At 38.5% G+C, this 5,892-nt stretch overlaps 1 pseudogene; it reads right to left on the bottom strand.

The window, feature by feature from the left end:
- On the bottom strand, positions 4,541-4,913 carry LOC102173146 (annotated as a pseudogene).

The following is a 5,892-nucleotide window of genomic DNA, read 5'->3' as shown; positions in this document are numbered from 1 at the left end:
GTCCTATTATATCCATGAATAAAGAACAGAATGTTATTAAAAGGGAACAATAAAACAAAAAAAGAATTATGAGAAATTGTAAATATACTAGCAAAAATTAAAACTGGGAAATGTTGAAGTCTTTACCGCAAAAAACATAGATGGAAAATAGGAGGAAAGTGGTAAGAAAATTGGACAATCACCCAAGGAAATCTTAACTTCTAAATATAAGTCCGAGGAGAAAAATGAAATGGGAGGATATTGTTCCACAAGCAATAAAATAATGTCTTCTAGAACTGAAAGATAGGAGTTTCTAGATTGAAAGGGCTCATAGAACACTCAGTGAAATAAATTTTAAGACTCACATCAGTGTATATTACTGGGCTTTTTAATGCACCCAGGATGAAAAAGTTCCCAAAAGTTTCCTGGGAGAGGAAAAAAAAATCATATATAAATGGATTAGAAATCAGAATTGATTTGAACTCCTTATCAGTAGAGCCAAGCTGCATCATGAGAAAGGCCTCCAAGTATAAGTGAAAACAATTTCCAACCTAGAATTCTGTTCCTTGTCAAGCCATAAATCAAGGGTAAGGGTGAAGTAAGAACACTTGTAATATTACAGGGGTTCCAAAAGTTTACCTCTCATGCATCCTTTCTCAGGAATTTACTAGAGCATGTGCCCTCTACCCCAAATGAGGAAACAAACCTAAAAGAGAGACACAGGATGGAAAGCATAAAGATCCAGTGCAGCTGAGAAGGTGAGGAAAATTTCCAGGATAATAAAATGAACTCCTGGGGTCGTAGCTGTGCAACAGGCCAAAAAGGAATAAATATGAAGAAGGTTCTAGGAGAATTATCACACACAAAAAAGATAAAACCGAAGGAATAAGATTTATTTAAATATTCCAAGAGGTTGTTTACATTTCTAATAATCTACAGGAAACAGAACACTTCTAAATTAGTTTAAAAATTTTATTCTTGTCTGTGCTGGGTTTTCATTGTGGTGCGAAAGCTCTCTCTAGTTGCAACAAGCAGAGGTTACTTCCTTCATTGTAGTGAGTGCTCAGGATTTTCATTGCGCTGGCTTCTCTTGTTTCAGAGCAGGGGCTTTATGGTTCATGGGCGTCAACAGTTGCAGCACGTGGGCTCAGTAGTCATGGCTTTCGGGCTTAGTTGCTCTGCGGCATGTGGGATCCTTCCTGACCAGGGATCGAACCTACACTGGCCGGTGGATTTCTAACCACTGGACCACCAGGGAAGTCCTAAACATTTTTTAAAAATGAACCAGTTGTTAATTCCAGGAAAAATAAAATTTTACAAGAAAGAAATCCTTACATACCAGATGACTTGATTCTGAATAACATATCATAATGTACACACAATTTGATTTAGCCTAAATAATAAAACTTTTATTTGGAGGATGGGAGAGGATGCCTATGTGGTGGGGTGGGGGCAGGTGGAGGCAAGGAAGAACTAAAGTAATTGTTAAAACTTGAAACTGGAAAATCAGGAAATAAGAGGAGCATGCTCTATTTTTATTATAAAAAGGTTTGGGGTTTTATTTTTTTAGGTTTTTGGGTTTTGCTTTTGGGTAGTTTTTTGTTTTTGGCCACACCACTCAGCATGTGGGATCTGAATTCCCTAACCAGGGATTGAATTCGTGTCCCTTGCACTGGAAAGCAGAGTCTTAATCACTGGATCACTGAAGAAGTCCCTACTTTCGTATGTTAAAGAAACAATTAGCAGAGTTGAAATTGCCTCTGGAGAATTGGAGTTGGGGTGCATCAGCTTATGGCAAGAGACTGAAATGTGTTGAAGAAATTTGTGACTTTTAAAACTATGTACAACTTTGTTAAGAAAATTTAAAACTTGCAAATTGAGAATGCATATGATGATCTGGGTGAACGTCATAAAAAAACACTAATCATCAGAGAACGGGGGATGGAGAATCAAGTAGACTTTGGACTTGTGGATAATTCTAAACAACTGAGGGCAACGGAACTCTATTTTATTGGCGTTCTTTTTACCAGGGATATCTTTTTCAAATGGTAACTGGCCATCGTATACTGAGTAATAGTTGAGTCTGTAATTTTTAAAAGTTGTAGAGGGGACTTCCCTGGTGGTCCAGTGGCTAAGACTTTATGTTCCCAATGCAGGGGGCCTGGGTTCAATCCCTGGTCAGGGAACTAGATCCCACATGCTGCAACTAAAAAATACAGTATGTTGCAACCAAGACCGCAGGAAAGAAAATAAAAAGTTGTAGAGGGGGAAAAAAAAAACCCAGAGTTGCTATTTTTAAAGAACTAACTGCAGCGTCTTCTGCCCTCTAATGGTATAATTCATCACAGGGGAATTGTTTCTTGGTTCAGAAAAATACCTTAATGACTGATTTCAGTTTAAAAGATGAAAATCCTATGGTATAAGACAAAAAAGAAGGGTGCTGCTGTATACAGGAAAATGAGGATGTGATTTGCTCTGGGAGAAATGTCAGAAAACCTATGAAGACTGAGATTCTCCAGCACAAGGAATAGACATCAGGAATTCAAAAAAGGGGAAACCAAGGTAAACCAGCTCTCACAACTCCGATCAGAAATACTGAGGAAGAACCTGGGGTTTCCAATAGACGGGTTGATTTGGAAAATAAAGACCAAACTATTTAAGAAAAGATGATTCTAGAAGGCTGGAGTAAAATTGATCAACACTTGGGTTATACAATAAAATAAAACCCTGGATAAAAATTTAACCTATCTAGAATTTTAAGGTGTGAAAAATGGCTACTACTACTTTAAATGGCTGTCCAGTTCTCTCAAAGTATTTACTGAAAATTCTATTCTTTTCACATCTATTTATGCTGAAACTGTTACTACTTTTATATTTGGATCAATTTCTGGAATGGTATTCAATTCCACTTAATTGTCTGCCCTTGCTAGTACCAATACCATAATGATTTGAAAATTATGTATGTTTAGGTGTTTTTTCCCCTTTCCTGTAATAGCCAGGCAAACGAGGCCTGTGTGGCCTCACCTGCTTCCTGGCAATGAGACCAGGTATAGCCATTTATTTTTGGATAGAATCTTCACCTTTATGAATCAACATTGTAGTCTAAGATTGAAGTCAAGGAAACCTGAAGTGCAACTTCATTTCAAAAGTGAACTCAAAGGGAATAGTCCTCGTGCGCGCCACAGCCTCACCCTGTCTCTACAACTTTGGTCAGTTGCTCAGTCGTGACGAACTCTTTGTGACCCCATGGACTGTCGTCCACCAAGTGCCTCTCTCCGTGGAATTTTCCAGGCAAGAATACTGGAGTGGGTTGCCATTTTCTATTCCAGGGGATTTTCCTGACCCAGGGATTGAACCTGCATCTCTTGCGTCTCCTGCACTAGCAGGCGGATTCTTTACCACTGGGCCACCTGGGAAGCCCCACCTCCAACTTAGTGATGATCTATTTGTACTTCCCAAAAGGCCATCTGCTTTCTCAAGAAGGAGAATTACAGGCATTTCTTATTCTTTTTTTTTATAGCCAACAATATTTATTATGAACTTCAAAGTTACTAACAGACTATCTCCTTTGTTCTCACCACAAAAACAAGTGATAACTATGTGACATGATAGAGAGGTTAGCTAACACAGTTGGCAATCATACTGCAATATATGTCTATCAAATCAACAGATTATACAACTTAAACTAATACAAAGTTATGTCAGTTATATATAAAGTATTAATGAATTGTGCTAATGAGTTTTGATATAGGAAACATTTAAAATTATTTCAATGTGACTTTGTAAATTGATATTATATTTTATTTCCCAAGCTAATTAATATTTAAGAATATATTATTAAACTATTAAACTAAGAAACAAAGACACATTAAATGTAGAAAAATAATATTTCCCAGAGTAACTATAAGAGGTAAAAATTGATTGCATGACTCGAAGGCTGTTCTTTAGCCTGAGATTCTGACTTGAAATTCTGAGTAAAGTCAAGAATCTTTGGATTCTTGGATTGGGTTATTTTTGAATCCAAATTAACTTGATAAAGTCAAGTTGAAATCCCTCCTAAATAACAGTTCTATTCAAGGGATTCAAAATTTCAGGAATTAACTGTCAGTTTCAACCTTTTCTTAACAGAAAAATTGCTACTAATTGATGAACTGCTATTTTGTTTTTATTCTTAGTATGTTTCCAACAGTAATAATCACCAGGATGGCCACCCACCACTGAGTGACAAAAGCAAACAAAACCATATACACACACACACTCTCACAAAAACAAAAATAGAAAAAACCCAAACTTAAAAAATGTGGTATTGTGGTAGAAATCACACATTTGTGACTATGTCTGCCCCTTTTATATTTTACCTGGTTCCTAACACTGGTATAGGTTGCCCTATATTCATTTTTCATTAAATTTGTTAATTTTTAGGAGATGAAAAAGAGTCAGTCTACCAGCTTTAATCAAATATCATTAAGCCTAGGTAAAAACATATTTATAAGCAATTATCAAAATTTTGAGGTGTGTCTCCACAAAAGAATATATATTTTTTACTCATAAATGGCTTTTTTTATTTGGCTTTCTGACTCTGTGCTTGTGTTTTCAATACTTTCATAATGGTCTTCTGCTCTTCAATGAGGAAAGCGTGCTTGATCCTGTGGCGGACACATTTAGCATACTTGGAACCACCATGTGCTCGGCTCTTTGTCTTAGACAACCTCATGAGAACTTTTGGTCTCACAGCATGAACGCCTCTAAGTCGGCCTGGGCACACACCACATGCAGATTTTGGTGCTTTCCCAACCTTCTTGGTATAAAGGTAAACAATTCTATTACCAGGGGTTCGGGACAGCCTGGTTTTGTTAGAGGCTGTATTGTAGGACAGCCTACGACGGTACGTCAGACGCTGCACCATCCTGAATGGCTCTAGATGCCGTCCCCGGAAGAGCAAAAGAATATTTTAAATCTTAAATGTATGTCCACTCTTGTATTAGTATCTTAATTTTTTTTTACTGTGCTGGGTCTTTGTTGCTGCATGCGGGCGTTCTCTAGTTGTGAACGGGGACTACTCTCGAGTTGCAATGCGAGGGCTTCTCACCGAGGTTACTTCTCTTACTGCAGAGGACTGACTCTAGGGTGCTTGGGCTTCATTAGCTGCAGCTTCTGGGCTCTAAAGTGTGGGTTCAGCAGTTGTGGCGCAGAGGCTTAGTTGCTCTGTATGTGGAATCTCCCTAGACCAGTGATCAAACCTGTGTCCTCGCATTGGCGGACAGATTCGTCACCACTGGACCAACAGGGAAGTCCTTGTATCAGTATCTTTTACCACTAAAAGACTTTTTCTCTCACCTTGCAACTGAATTGTCTTTTAAACTTTTTATTCTGTATTGGGGTATAGCTAATTAACAATGTTGTGATAGTTTCAGGTGAAGAGTGAAGGGACTCATCCATACATACCCATGTATCCATTCTCCCCCAAACTCCCCTCCCATCCAGGCTGCCACATAATATTGAGCAGAGTTCCATGCGCTATAAGTAGGTCCTTGTTGGCTATCCATTTTAAATATAGCAGTGTGTACATGTCCATCCCAAACTCCCTAACTATCTGTTCCCTACATCCTTCCCCTCCCCACACCCCAAGGCAAACATAAGTTCATTCTGTGAGTCTGTTTCTGTTGATTTGTATCATTTAAGATTCCACATATAAGGGATGTCATACCATATATCTCCTTCTCTGACTTACTTCACTCAGTATGATACTCTTAGGTCCATCAATGTTGCTGCTGCTGCTGCTGCTGCTGCTAAGTTGCTTCAGTTGTGACCAACTTTGTGCGACCCCATAGATGGCAGCCCACCAGGTTCTGCCGTCCCTGGGATTCTCCAGGCAAGAAGAACACTGGAGTGGGTTGCCATTTCCTTCTCCAA

Source organism: Capra hircus, chromosome 25 (genome assembly GCF_001704415.2).
Source record: "Capra hircus breed San Clemente chromosome 25, ASM170441v1, whole genome shotgun sequence".
Classification (NCBI taxonomy): Eukaryota; Metazoa; Chordata; class Mammalia; order Artiodactyla; family Bovidae; genus Capra; species Capra hircus.
The sequence above is the reverse complement of the archived record's forward strand: the minus strand, read 5'-3'. Positions and strand labels throughout refer to the sequence as shown.